Here is a 12,309-nt window from a genome sequence, read left to right as displayed (position 1 = left end):
CACTGGGTGTTCTTCTTGGGAGGTAAAACATCACAGGAGAAATGAGTCTGACAGGAGCATTCTACTCCAAGTATTATTTAAACTCAAGGGGATTCGGAAACTGAGGTCTGTTACTTGGTTAAATACCTCTGTCTAATTGCTCGTTATGAATAGAGATTAATTTCTTAAGCACTGGAGAGTTCGTGAGCATATTTTCCCTTCTCTGAAAGCACCTGCCCTGCAGCTGATCTGACACCAAGATGAAGGCACTTCTTAGTGCTCCAGCATCCAAAATGTTGATAATATTTCATATTTTGTAATATGTTAACTCACATGATTCATATCTTACCTTTTTTATTGTTTGGAACACTAAATGCCTGGTTTCTTACCATTTTTTCTGGAAAACAGGATGGAACGAGTAAGAGAGCTCTATTGCCAAACCCAAAGCTCTGCTTTAGTCCAGATTATCTCACCAAATGCTTTCCAATGGAAGCAAAGTCTCCCTGTGCTCACCTGTGATGCCTTATTGCTCTAGAAATCCTTACCAAAAGAAGAGGGGCTCCATTAAGCACTTCATGCTAACATCCTCTGAGTGAGGGATGATTTAGAATTCCAACAAAACCTGGGGTAGCGTCTTGAAGGCCATTTCTGTCTTGTCCTCCAGGCACTGCTTCACATGCTCCCTGTTTCTCACTTTTGCATAATCCTATAAAAGATGAGAAAAGGATATATTTGGTTTTTCTGTGTTGCTGTTACCCAAGCTAAGTAATTGAAGAATACTAACTTCCTGATTTTGGTCTGGTTCGACTTTTGATAGTCACTCAGTACACTTCAAACTCCCTTGGCAATTCCAAATGATCCTTCTTTCTCTCACTCCTCACTAACCCCTGCATGTTGCTGCTGTGTGCAGTAAACTTTCGCTGTCTCTCTCCCCTGAGGAGCTGGAAATGATTCCTGTAAGGCAAGTACTTAGCAAATCCATTTGTAAAGTGAGTTTGGAAAGCTCAGGAATGTGTCGGGGGGAGCCACATCAATGGAAGATTATTCATTCAGTGTGAATTTAGTTACACATTTTCAAGGCAGTATAGATTTCCCTCCTGAAAATAACCCATCAAATTTTCTAGGCATGGGGGAGGAAGCCCACCTAAATTGGTGCCATTTTTTTTTCATGTATTCATAGAAATATGGATTACAGAATGAATTATCATAATTTTCTCACAGCATGCCATTTCTTGAGTGATGTTAATACCTTGATGATTGATAGTCAATGTAGAGGGAAGAACATTAATAGTAAATACAAGAGTTTTATTTCCCTGTCTATACATTTTTATTGTATTTTGCCAGAAACACACGCTCCTAATGCCTTGCTGCTTTTAAATGATATCACACTATATTGCATGTCTTGAATAATTCTTTTCTGAAAAAATGAGCTAAGTAATTTATAAACATAAATATACCTATATTTATGGCCTAATAAAATTTGATAAATTTGGTTTAGGTTAGAATTCAACATTTTATGAGTAATCATATAGGTAGGTGCATACATTCTGTTTTGAAATGGCAGTAATTTACTGCAATACCCATTGGCATAGACAGCTTTAAAATGTGCTAAGTTACTGCCTTGGACCTTCAGTCTTAAAAACCCTATCCCATGTGAATAAAAGATGGCTTTTAATAATTCTTGGGTTTTATGTTCACAGGCTTAGCCCTTTTTTTTTGTTATTCTCTCCTTTTTTCTTACAGACTTCACTTCTGCAGTCCATTTTCTGCTGCTTATAGGTCTTCCCTATGAGTCTGATGTGTTAAAAATAAACCAACAATGGCAGGTTTCCATTTTAAACTGATATTGCTCCTTTAGCACTAAAGTCCCCAGCACAGGAAGGACATGGATGGAGCAAGTCCAGATGGGCAGAGGGATGGAGCAGCTCTGCTAGGAGGAAATGCTAGGAAATGGGAAAGGTGTTGGGGGTTGGCCTCCTCTCTCAGGGAACAAAGGATGGGACAAGGGGAAACGGCCTCAGGCTGGGCCAGGGGAGGCTCAGCTTGGACAGCAGCAGGAATTTCTCCATGGAAAGGGTGCTCAGGCCTTGGCAGGGGCTGCCCAGGGAGCTTTGGAGTGCCCATGCCTGGAGGTGTCCAAGGAAGAGCTGGAGGTGGCACTCAGTGCTCTGGGCTGGGGACAAGGTGGGCATCGGGCACAGCTTGGACTCCGTGGGCTGGGAGGGCTTTTCCAGCCTCAGGGGTTCTGTGAAGAGAACCTACAAGAAAGATGGAGGGGGACCTTGGACAGGGCCTGGAGTGAGAGCACAGAGAAGAATGGATTCAAACTGAGAGTAGGTTTAGAATGCACATTAGGAATAATTTATTCCCTGTGAGGGTCAGGAGGCCCTGGCACAGGTTACCCAGAGAAGCTGAGGCTGCCCTGCCCCTGGAAGTGTCCAAGGCCAGGTTGGAGGGGGTTTGGAGCACCCTGAGATAGTGGAAGGTGTCCCTGCCCATGGCAGGGGGTGGAACAGGATGAGCTTTAAGGTCCTTTCCAACCCAAACCATTCTGTGATTCTATGACTGTTCATTAGCCAGTGTGAAATGAGACCTGCAAGAGTTGATCTAAAACTTGCACACCTTGCCTGTAACCCATTTAGTTACTGCCTGAACAATGCAGAGACATTAACTTGATTTTTTTAAGTAGACATTTGCTCTTTCAGTGCTTTACCAGGAAGAGATGGAAGTTACACCCCAGGACTGGGGATGGGACTTGTGTTATTTAAGAAAACTGTGTTGTTGTCTGTAGTTGTCTCTCCAGGCATCCATCTGCAGAGCAGAGATGTGACTGCACAGCTCAGCATGAACCCCACTTCTCTTCTAAATTAAACTACTGGAGTTTAGTATTTCTAGGCCATCGAGTTTTCCACACTACCTTTCCCTGCCTAGGTAAGTACAGCTGGAAGCCTGTCTGCATGTCCAAAAAGATGTTCTGAATTAACTTCTTTAATGTCATTGCTCAATATTGGGTTGATTATTGTGCTGGCTAATTAGAAAATACAGACTTCATTTAGAACATGTCATAGCTTCATTTATTTAGGGAAAAAGGAAAATTTCCCTGAATTTTCCCCTTGATGGAAGTTTCCATGCTAAATATGTACTGCCAAACCCAAAAATTGCTGGAAGACTTTGAAACTGGAAGAAAAAGATCACAGGATGCACTGGATTAATGAAAACAGAAGAGCTGTTGGAATCCTGCCAAAGCCGTGTAAAATGAAGTCGGAGCTGTTACATGCTGATGTTGTGATGATGACAGCATTCTCCAAAATCAGGATATTTTGCCTCTTAGGGCAGCTATGGGGCTGTCAGAATTCAGGGTTCATTTTTATTTGTTAACAAGGTTTTCTCTTGCTCTCTGCACAGCCCTAAAATCGGGGACTGCTCCTTCATCCTTTCTGCAGTGAGTATAATCTGCAGCTGACGGATCGTAAAGAACCCAGGGCATGAAGACGCACGTGGAAGAATTTGGTCATTGAAATGCTCAGCATGAGCAGGAAAATACCTTCCTCAGGGGTTCCTCGTGTGTCTGGATCTGCCCTGGCCATGCCCTGAGCTGTGCTGATCCCCAGCAGCCGAGCCAAGGACTCCGGTGTCATTTTTGGATGGGCTGCTGTGGAGCTCGGGAGGTGTGCGGGTTAATTCCAGCTTCTCACGGCCTGATGGCAGCCTGGGGAAGGCCAAGGAGTGTTTGGGATTATGAGGGCTAAAATTAACCTCTCCCCCTGAAGAACAAGGGCACAGCTTGCTCCCCTACCAGTCAGAAGAGTGAGCACAATTTAGAGAAAAGCTGCAAGGAAGGGAACAAACTGCTCTGGTGGAAGAGATTTCTGTTTGGGCAATGCAGAAAGAGAAATTATTATTAAGTAGCTGAATTTCTTACAGATTGGGTTCAGCAGGTAAATTCTTTTGCTAATTTGCAGCTCTGCTTTACCCACTGGGGTTCAAAGGTAATTGATAAAGATGTTTGGCTCCAGATACTCACTTAGTCCAGGGAGTTGCACTCGATGTATTTGCATCTCATCACTCAGTTGCCATTCTTCATTAGACCAGCAAAATTTTATTTTGCCCTGCACAGAGAGGCTTCAGTAAAAAAACATCCTTGAGGTGTGTTAGCTTTCAGTCTGAGAAGAATGCAAATGGGTTTTAGAAGCTTTACTTGTTCAAATGGGGAGAGTTAAATCAGAGCAGTGGAAGGTGGCCTGGAGTCCTGGGAAGTACTGACTCCTGTCCAGAATTTATTTTAATAAGATATTCCAAAAGGCCTCATACTCAAACAATTTTTGATGGTACCTGTGCCAGGCAGCAGCTCAGGTGTGCCAGAGACTGTTGGATCCATTGATACTTGATCAACATCAACTTCTCTGAGGATGAGAGAGAGAGAGATTGTAGTGTTCACTGGGCCAAACTGGGACGCACAGCTTTAAAATGGGGTAAAAAGGACCTGGCAATTGGAACATACTGCCCAAGTCTGTTTCTTTTCTGTCTCCGTGGACTTCGGAACACTGCTGATTATTTTACTCCTTCTTACATATGATTTTTAATTCAGATTTTTCTATATAGGTTTTTAGTGGATAATAAATGCTCCTATTGATGTACCAAGCTCAATAAACTAGATTTTGATAAATACATATATACTATACTTTGAAAAGCATAATAATATCTTCATTTTCTGTGGGGGATTATTAATAATTATTTAATGCTTACCCATGGTTATGGGAAAATTACATATCATAATCTTCCTTACAGTATTTATGCACCTAATTCCACTGAAATTTAGGAGTATTTTGCTAAAGGTTGACAGGGTTTGCTCCTCCTAATAAAACATCGCATTTCAGAACTTCACTTTACCGCACAGAGTGAAACAGAGTGAGTCCTACAAAGTATTTGATATTCTAGAGACAGAGCTGCCAAGCTGCGAGGAGAACAGGAAATAAACCAATGTTAAATTGCTGTGATGTGGGTTAAATGCTCCAAACAGAGAAGCTGTAGCTGTGGTCTCTGTGGCCCCAGCAGGTACAGGAATGTTGTGCAGATATTTCTAGTGTGTAGAGCATGACTACAGTTCTTAGTGATTTAAACAAATGAAGTAATAAACCCAAACATAGCTGATGACTGAAAGCAATAGACACAATTTCAGGCATCACAGGCTGAAAAGAATCTGTTCTGGGCTGAAACTTCCAACTCTTGAGAAACAAAACAAAATTTTAGCTGCCCAACCAGATTTATTGGCTACAACACCAACCTTTAATGAACCTTAACAAAGCAGTCAATTAACAAAGAGCTTACCAGTGCAGTAGAGCACTTTTGATGATAACATGTTTCTCTAAATTTTGAATCCCTATTGTGTTCTGGGTTTTTTCAATTGACTTTTCAGTTTGATTTTCTGATTTGGAGTGGTTCTTCCCAATTACCCAACTTCTAGGCCTCATCACACACCCTACTTAATTTTGGGCTGGTGCTGCACTCATCATTTAGCATTGCAGTGGGGGCTGTTTCATCGGCCCAGTGTAAATGTTCTGCTTAATTCCAAAAATAAATGGAGTAGCGTGCTTTTCCCAGAGAGTATAATAACCTGGGGAAAAATTTCCTAGTGAATATCCCTGCTTTTATATCACAGTTCAGGTACTTCTCATTTTGGGCTCAAATTATCAAAAGTTTGGGAATTGTGATTACTTCAAACTAACACTTGCCCAGCACCCTGTCTCAGGCAGTTTGCTGGCTCAGATGCCCTTAGGAAAGAAAAGAAAAGAAAGCCCTGCTCTGGATCATTTGCCCATTCCCCAGCTGCTGCTTGGTGGTACCTGGATTATTTCATCCTGGAACCTGCAGAAGTGTGTTCTCATATTTGCAGTTTTATTACGAGCTGATGTGACTCCATTCCCGTGGAAATGCAACCTGAACAAAAGAACTGGCCAACTTCTCTTCAGGAATGTTTTCCTTGTGTGAGATCTTCAGGCTAATTTTATTGTATAAAATGTTGTTCTCTTATACCCCTTTCACACGAATTGCTTCCAGCCATCCCTTGCTACGAGAACGGTATCTTGTAATGACTCATTCTGTTTTCATATCATCTGTTAGCTTTTGTATCTTTGTTTTTCCTGTATTTGCCTCTTGTTTTAGCTAAATATTTCCAGCCTGCCATTCTTCCTTCATTGTGTCTGTGATAAATTTCACTGCTGTATCATTGCCTGCTCTTTCTTTAATGGGGAGTGACCAGAAATTATGACAATAATTACACCACCTTGCTGAGTTTAATCAGTCATGTAATGTCTTACTAAGGCTAAAATTGGAGGTGTTCAGTCTGATTTCATTGCAAACATAAAAAAGAGCTCCCCAGCCCCACCAACACTTACATGTATAGATGTCGATGGTGCATATAAGTAGACAAAGAGAGGACAACTTGCACTGCATTTTTAGGCTCCTAAACCCTGTAAGGCACAGACGGCCCCATGGTCTGTGTAAATATTTTTCTCTCTGTGCTAAACGGAGGCTGATTTTCCAGCTAATTTGTCTGTAAAAGAAATCCAGGGGGACAGCTGTTCCCTAACAATATCTGCCAGTCCAAACTTACCTGAGATGGGATGAGCTGATAATTCAAATTGAGCTTGTCCAAACACATAACTGCATTGGCAAGACACTCACACTTGAGTTAATCAGGATTTGCTCAATTCTTTTGGTCAATCCAGCTTTGTAACCCATGAATACCTCATACAAGTATTCAAAGGTCAATCTTATAGCATTGAAAATCCATCTTCTCCTGCTGCAAATACCCAAGTGACACAAATACACCTGCCAGCCCTGTAGGTCTTAGGGACAATGACAATAAGTTAGTTTAAGAAGATTCTTGAATAAAGGTCCTTCAGGGACATAGCCAGTTGTCAATGGTGGTGATAAAAGATTCTTCAGGCAGTAAAAAGTAGTTTCAAAAATTAATTCACTGCTTAAATTGTTGTATCCACCTAAAATCCCATCTGTGTTTCTCCCGATTAAGAAAAATAAATGGCCTGTTCAGGTTTTTGGTTTGGGCTCTTATCTCTGTGGTGCCCACATAAATCAAGGATAACTTCAGTGAGACTATTACTTGTTTAATACTGATGCAAATGTAGATTAGCACCAAAACGGCCATCAGTCTCTAATAGGAAGATGCCATAGGTTGTGTTTCCAGTGTCTGTGTCAAGGGTGGTCAGCATTTAATAACAGATGTAATTATGGAAGACGCTCAGGGAGTGCTGTCAGAGATTGGTTGGAGTGGACTGGAGTAGCTGGCATGTTTGGGAGGGATGTGATAAGCACCAAAGCTCTGCTCTTCTCCCTCAGGCTATGGGAAGAAGTGCCCAGAGGAGCAACACTCACTGTTTGGACCATTAAATGTTACACTTTTGACACTGAACCGTGCCATAAATCAAATCCCTCCTGATGGGAGAGAATTTTCTAAAAGTCCTTGCAAGGAGTTTCAAAGATAAACTGAGACTTTTCCTGGAGTTTCAGTGCTTCCAGATAGTTGTTTATGAAGTCTTATCAGAGGAACAGAGCCACTAGCGTGACCCAGGTACAGCATAGAGCACAGAAAGCAGGAGAGAAGTCTCTAATTATCAAGATTTGCACAGCCTTTTAAAGATAATTTAACCAATAGTTACTAAAAACGTATGTTATTTTCACTTTCCTACCAATTATTCAGTAACACAACCAGGAACTGCAAAATTCCTCATCCAGTCATTCCAAACTACTTTTACTGCAGAACATGGAGTAGTAGAAGAAGGAGAAGAAGGTTTAGAGAACAACAACAATCCTCCATTTTGATATTTTTTACTCTTATCTATTTACTACAAAGAGAAGCCCAAAACCTCTAAAATTTTCACCCTGTGAAAATCTTACATAGCAGTCTATCACCTAATTGACACCACTGTGTTTTCTAGTTCTTGTCTGATCGTAGGCAGGTTTTCCAAGGTTGGAGGTTAAAACAGTGTTTTTCAGGGGGGTAAGAACCCTTAAAAACAGGCAGAGAAATATTCTCAGCACTCTGGGTTCCTACACACTTTGCTCAGAGTAAAGGTTATTAACAGCACAGGGCTGGCAGGAATCCATTTGCAATAAGTGTATTCTGGTTCCTCTGTTGCTTCTGCCAGTGGCTAAGGCAGTGTCCCCTTCCTAGGAGCTGTTGTGTGACATTTACAGCGACTGGCAAAGCGGCTTTGATGAGGTCTTTAGTGGGGTATTTTTGGAAACCATTTCAACTTAATGGGATGCCCATTTGTCCATCTAAAAGACTTGTCCTGTATCAGTTAGACCTTTTATAGCTCTGTATTTCACGTCTGGGAAAGTCACTTCCCTGACTTTCACCCCTCTGTTAGACCAGAAATTCCAGCAGAGTTAAAACTTGACTTGATTCCCAGTTGTGCTCTCTCCCATGGAGGGCGTGAGGGCTCTGTGCTGCACTGTGCCAGCTGTGCATTCCCCCACACAGACCCAGGGGACATTGGGATTCCTTCTTCCAGCTCAGACATTCCAACGCTTCGATCCCTTTTGGCACACAGAGGATCTGTTTCAGGTTTCCCCAGCAGCAGGCGCTGCTCCCTGTGCTGAAGTGTCCCTAGGGAATACAGGAATGCAGATTGCTGCCATCCTGTCACTGTGGCAGGATTTTATGAACTTTTCCTTAACTTGGGACTGAACACAGACGGCTTCATGTGGAACTAGGCAAGAGTGGCCCAACGCTTTTTAGTCCTACTTCAACACAGAAATACAGAGATTGCAAACCAATGTGATTTCCTTTGCAGCTTCATATTGGCACATCAAAATAGCAAGAAATTGAGAACAGGGTGCCCAGAGAAGCTGTGGCTGCCCCTGGATCCCTGGCAGTGTCCAAGGCCAGGCTGGACATTGGGGCTTGGAGCAGCCTGGGACAGTGGAAGGTGTCCCTGCCCATGGCAGGGGTGGCACTGGATGGGCTTTGAGGTCCCTCCCAACCCAAACCATTCTGTGATTCTATGATTTTACTGTATTTTTTGGGAAACCCTGGCCACGAGTTGGTGCTATGGTACCATAGTAATGGTTTATTTTTAGGGAACCTTTTTCTAATTTCCTTCACCAGCACATAAGGGTAGCCTTGTCCGCCTGGAGGATGTGCTTTTGAACCATTCATATATTTTAATTTTGGGCAGAGAGAATAGTCTGTCTCCTCAAACCCCTTCCCACGCATGCCAGGATGGCCCCGTCTAATGAGCTGAGACTGCCTGTGGTTTTCCCTGGAGCTTTGCAGCAGTGAGGATGCACCTGCTTGAGCCAGGGAAGGTTCTTACCAAAGCTAATTGTCACCTTCCAGTACCTGAAGGAGCTACAAGAAAGATGGAGAGAGACTCTTCACAAGGGCCTGGATTGCCAGGACACAGGGAATGGCTTCTCAGTGCCAGAGGGCAGGGATGGATGGGATATTGGGAAGGAATTCCTCCCTGGGAGGGTGGGCAGGCCCTGGCACAGGGTACCCAGAGAAGCTGTGGCTGCCCCTGGATCCCTGGCAGTGCCCAAGGCCAGGCTGGACACTGGGGCTTGGAGCAAGCTGGGATAGTGGAAGGTGTCCCTGCCCATGGCAGGGGTGTTGGAACGTTTCCAGCCCAAACCTTTCTATGATTCTATGAGTATAATGAGCTAAATTCTCTCTTTCCAGTTTGTGTAGGTTAGGACTCTTCTGATTATGAGAAGCAATGATATTTTGGTTACACTGAAGTAAATTCTCATTGGGTGAGTGAAAATACACATTTTAAATTTGCATTAATTATTGTTCACGTATCACAACTCAGAGAACCTGTGCTGCATTTAAAGGTGGGGGAGACATGAATGTGGGTTCCTTCCCCAACCTCAACCACCTCCCTTTGGGTTGGCTAACAGAGAAATCAAAAGAAATAAGAAATCACAGAGACACAGAATGGTTTTGGTTAAAAGGGACCTTAAAGATCATCTAATTCCAACCCCCTGCCATGTGCAGGGAAATCGTTACCTCAGTAGGGGAACATGAGAGTTTCTAGGCATTGTTTTAAGACACTGAATACAAATTTCAAAATATTAAATAGGGGTTAATATTTTCCCAAGTTCTTTGGTTTTTTTTTGCAATAAGGTAATTAAAGAAGGTATTCAGAGGTGTTTATAAACCACAGATACAGAAGAGTTCCCAACTGAGTGAAATGATGCAAGGACAAAACTTTTATTGACTTTGGAGAATACAGAGGCATTTGAACTGTTGTTGTTGTTGTACTCACCCTTCATTTGTGTTTTAACTTTGTAATTTGGTTACTGGTGAGGTGTAATCACTCTTGATGGATGTATTCACAACTAAGTCATAAGAAAAGCTGCTGAGGGTGTTCTGGGTGCTGCTAACTATCCTTAGCTGTTATTAGTTCTAGTGCCAGTCAGAGATGTTCAGCTCTTCAGGAGTTTCTGTGCATACAAACAGAACCCTTATTAGTGTCAGTTCTCCAAAAAGCCCACCTGATTCTGACAGCTGTCCCCAGGCTCTGCAGAGAAGTAATGGTCAGTGGTGTAAATCAGCCCTTCTTCTGGGAGAGGGATCAGAAGCTCCAAGTGAAGTGTATCCCATGTGAGATGAGCTTTCCAAACCCTCCATCTGTGCAGTATCCCAGTCTGGAAAAGTTGAACTGTGTGCTGTGCTTGTTAAGAGTCGTAGATATGTTCCTCCTGGTGCAAAAGGCTTTATGTTTGCTATTATCCAGTCTCATTTTCTGGTTCAAGCCATGATGCTTTCTGAGGAGAGTGTGTTTATTTCAGATTATTAGGATTTACCCTGGTAAGAGACTCATACTATGTTTCTTAGAGGCTGAAGCACCTACGTTGTTTTCCATGAGTCTTTGGAGCTTGGCAGGGAAAAACATCTCCAGAACCAGAGAAAAGCATTTCTTACTCTGTGAAATTCTGTTCAGTTTTGGCTGAGATGTAAACTTGCTAATTTCCTTTTTTTAGCACTTGATTTCTTAGCGAAATGCTGGCAGTTTGTCAAAACATAAATGGTGTAGCCTGGCACACTGTGCCACTGTGGATCATGGCAGGAGGCGCTGGCAGGGACATGGGCTCCTCAGGGAACCCTGAGAAAGGATTTGGGCTCCACCGGACTTGTAATGCAATACTGTCTCACCAATTCCAGCGAGTGATCAAAAAAATAACCTCAGTACTCCACCTCCCAGTCAAGATAAAGATCTCTTCTCTTTGGCAGGAGAAGAGATCTCTCATGGGGTCTGAACACAGCTGGAGGAGGGTGACTGGGAACTGTTGGGATTTCTCTTCCCCCTTGTTCTCACATGAAGAAAAGACTGCAATACAGCAGCCCTCTCCTCTTTACAGTGGTTCTCTTGTGTTATGAGTTGCTTCAGTTGCAGTGTCAGGCACTCAAAAGTTATGAAAAGCCAGCCATGGTGTCACCTTTTAATTCAGTATGTCTGGGCACTGGGGAGGGACCTCAAATCCTGTGTCAGTTCAGGCCCCTCCTGGCCAGAGAACCCTGGAGGGGCTGGAGCGTGTCCAGGGCAGGGAACGGAGCTGGGAAGGGGCTGGAGCCCCAGGAGCGGCTGAGGGAGCTGGGAAAGGGGCTGAGCCTGGAGCAAAGGAGGCTCAGGGGGGACCTTGTGGCTCTGCACAAGTCCCTGACAGGAGGGGGCAGCCGGGGGGGTCGGGCTCTGCTGCCAGGGAACAGGGGCAGGACAAGGGGAAACGGCCTCAGGCTGGGCCAGGGGATTTAGACAGGATATTAGGGAAAATTCCTTCACCAAAAGGGTGGTCAGGCACTGGAACAGGCTGCCCAGGGAAGTGGTGGGGTCACCACACCTGGAGTATTCAAAAAAATACGTAGAAGTGGGCTTGGGTTGGTGAACTCGGTGATCTTGGAGGCCTTTTCCAACCTCACTGGTTCTGAGGTTGGGGTGTCGTGTCACCTTCAACTGCAGCACTGAGCTCTCTGCCAGCTCTCTCACATACCTGGGGTCAGAGCACCTGAGTGTGTGGCAGGAAGATTCCCAGATCATGTGTGGAATTCCCAGGGTGCTTGGAGAAGAGAACAATGCAGAGGATTGCTGAAAGAGAGAGGCTCACCTGTGCTGGGGGCAGGCGACTGAGAAGAATTCTCCTCTATGCCTGTTTTTGCTGCAGGCTCTGTGCTTTTTGCTGAGCAAGCCCCTTCAGCCAAAACAGCTTTTGTGGCCATTCTCTGTCTCATCTCCTGCACCCTCAGGCCTAATGTGGAGAAGTGCTGAGCACTCAGGGCTGCAAATGAAATCGATGGGCAGC

The sequence above is a fragment of the Corvus moneduloides genome, chromosome 8, assembly GCF_009650955.1.
Source record: "Corvus moneduloides isolate bCorMon1 chromosome 8, bCorMon1.pri, whole genome shotgun sequence".
Classification (NCBI taxonomy): domain Eukaryota; kingdom Metazoa; phylum Chordata; class Aves; order Passeriformes; family Corvidae; genus Corvus; species Corvus moneduloides.
Note: the sequence above shows the minus strand (reverse complement) of the source record.